Genomic DNA, 3224 nt, shown 5'->3' with positions numbered 1-3224 from the left:
AAAAGTCATTTCAGCCGTGAATAATGCAAAATACATCAACAGGCTTTTAAAGTTCCCATTTTCCTTTAAAAGATGAGGGCTTGTTGTTGGGCCCAGAACAAGAGACATCGGTCTCGGTCTCGGTACATGTAGCCGACTTGTACAAGCGTCTAAACGGGAAGATAAAAAGTTTCTGACTACTAATTGCATCTCATTCAAAATAGATAACACCTACATGAACCATCTTTGGACAATCACACAGATTTGTCTGGACATTTCTCACAGCCGCCCAAATGTTCGTAGATTAAAAGGAAATATGAATATAATGATATCATTGCACGGTTGCAGGTTAAGAGGTTCATTTAGAAGATGCTTCCATAAATATGATAACCAAACCATCATCAAAATTTATCAAAATGTCTGAATTTATAATAAAATTCAAAAATTTGTTAAAATTCAAATTTTATGAATAATGTATACATACCTGACATGTTTACATATGGATTCTGTCCCTTGCGTTCAAATAACTCGCACTGTCCGGTCTTGACAAAAAGTCAAACCGGAAGTTGAGTACTACGTCATCAACTCAAGTGAAGAGTACTCAGCGTCCCTGACAACCTCAGTTTCTTCGAGGCGCGCTGAAATAGCACCTCATAAAGCGGCGCAGGCAGGGTGGGCAATTACTAACATGTCAGGTAAGGTATACATTATTCATAAAATTTGAATTTTAACAAATTTTTGAATTTTATTTCATAATAACCTACCTGACATGTTTACATATGGATTCATTCTAGATTCCCAAAGCCCTAGTATTGGAGGTGGGTTTATAATTAAACTAATAAACAATGTTTTTGTTAAAGTGAAATTAAAAAATTTGTCTTAATATAAAGTTCATACCTCCGGAAAAAACTCGCCGGGATTTAGTGACCACTTCCTTTAACATCAAACATATCTTACAAATAATAATCTCTCTAACATATATACATATATATATATATATATCTATCTACAGTGTATTTAAAGGACAAGCATCTGTATCAATATCCTGTAAATAGAATTTAACAAAAGAATTTGGTCGAGACCAATCTGCTGCTTCCATGACACTTTTCATAGAGGCACCTTTAAACAGGGCCCAAGGGCTCCAACAGCTCTAGTTGAATGCCCTCTGACGTTTAAATTTTTATTGCTATGGGCCATTTTAATCAGACAAACAATCCATCTGGATATAGTTTGAGAAGTCACAGGCGAATTGGGTTTTCTAAAACTTATGAATAACTTGGTATGATCTGCATTATTTTTACGAAAGTTTTCTGTTTTCTTTAAATAATAATACAGAGCTCTCTTGGAAACTGAAAAGGCTGGAATGAAAATCTTTGGATTGACATGTGAGGCTCTATCTTGCTTCGACAGACCCTGCCTTATGAAAGTCAAACCGCGTTTTTGAATATTTATATTGCCCTCTCTTAAGCGTAGGGATTGCAGATCACTACATCTTCGAAAAGAAGTTATAGCAAAGAGAAAAACTGTTTTAAAAGTTACCCATTTCAAAGATGAGGTCTTTATGGGTTCGAAAGGAGACTTTTTCAAACAGTCAAGTACTAAGGGAAAGTCCCATTCAGGTACTAAAGACCTCTTTGGTGGACGAGAGTTAAAAATACCCCGTAACAGTCTAATAATATTAGGATGTTGACCGACCGGATGTCCTTCTATAGGTAACAAAACAGCAGACATCATTGATCGGTATCCAGAGATTGTTTTATATGACTATTTGTCATCATAGAGATCCGAAAGAAAAGAAGCACAGTCAACTATAGATGGTGAATGCGAATCAATTTTCCGTTTAAGACACCAGCTACTGAATTTTTTAAATTTAGCGACCTAGTCTCGTCTAGTACGGGCTCTCCATGAGGCTGCCAATAGTTGCCTAGCGTTTGCTGGAAAGCCCTTTGCTGAGAAACGTCTGTTGACAACTTCCATACCTTCAATTTGAATTGACTCGGATCTGGGTGATAAATTTTTGGATGACCCTGGAATAACATGGTTCTCCACGTTGGAAGCATTACTTGAGCTTCTATCAACATTTGCAGAAGTTCTGGGAACCAAACTTGGTTCGGCCAAAACGGAGTTATCAGAAGAAGTTGACAATGAAACTGGCGCATATGCTGTAGTATTCTTGGAATCAATGCTATCGGAGGGTATGCATATCCGAACATTTTGCTCCATGAAACTGACAGGGAATCTATGGCATAAGCCTGAGGTTGACTTATCCACGAGCAAAAAATTGGACATTGTCGATTCTGATGTGTGGCAAAAAGGTCGATCGAAGGCTGACCCAAAATCTGAAAAACCTTCTGCACTAAAGTGTGGTCCAGAGTCCATTCTGTTGATGCCACCCTCCTCGAGCTTGTCTACTAAAACATTTTTCTTGGAAGTAGTGTGAGCTGTCTGCAGATTGATTTTGTTTTGAATTGCAAAGTTCCACAGTTTCCAAGTTTCTTGACACAACTGTGGCGACCTCGTTCCACCTTGCTTGTTCAAGTAATGAACAACTGTCATGTTGTCGCAACGAATCAACACCTTTTTCCCTTTCAGTACTTGTTGGAAATGAACAAGAGCGTTGTAAACTGCTCTCAACTCCAAGAAATTGATGTGATTCGTGGTCATACTCTTGGACCAAGTTCCCTGTATATATTGCCCCTGAATATGAGCTCCCCAACCCCACAAACTTGCATCTGTGGTTAGAGTCAGGTCTGATTGGACAACTTGTAAGGATCGACCCATTAAAGTGTTCGCTCTGGACAACCAGATTCGATTTTAGATCGGGCGAAAACACAATTGTATGATTCAAATCCATGGTGGATGGTTTCCACTGATGTAATAGATGCCACTGTATAGGTCTCATACGAAGCCTGGCATTTGGAATGAGATCCAAACATGATGCTATCTTGCCCAACAGAGATAGATATTCTTGGGCATTGCTTGACCCCTGTAGTATTTCCCGCACTGAAGTTTCGATCCCAGCCAGCCTTTCCTGCGTGGGAAAATGCCAAACCCTGGCTTAGACAAAGATGAGTACCTAGGTAAATTATGTCTTGGGATGGCTGCAAATTTGACGTTTCTAAATTTATTATAAACCCAAAACTGGTGAAAGTATTTAGGACTCTTTCTTGGTCCAACAGAAGACGAGATTTTGATTGATTCACTGTTAATATGTCGTCCAGATAGACTGACATCCTTATGTTGCG

Source organism: Lottia gigantea (assembly GCF_000327385.1).
Source record: "Lottia gigantea unplaced genomic scaffold LOTGIsca_31, whole genome shotgun sequence".
NCBI classification, from domain to species: Eukaryota; Metazoa; Mollusca; class Gastropoda; family Lottiidae; genus Lottia; species Lottia gigantea.
This window is presented reverse-complemented; position numbering follows the sequence as displayed.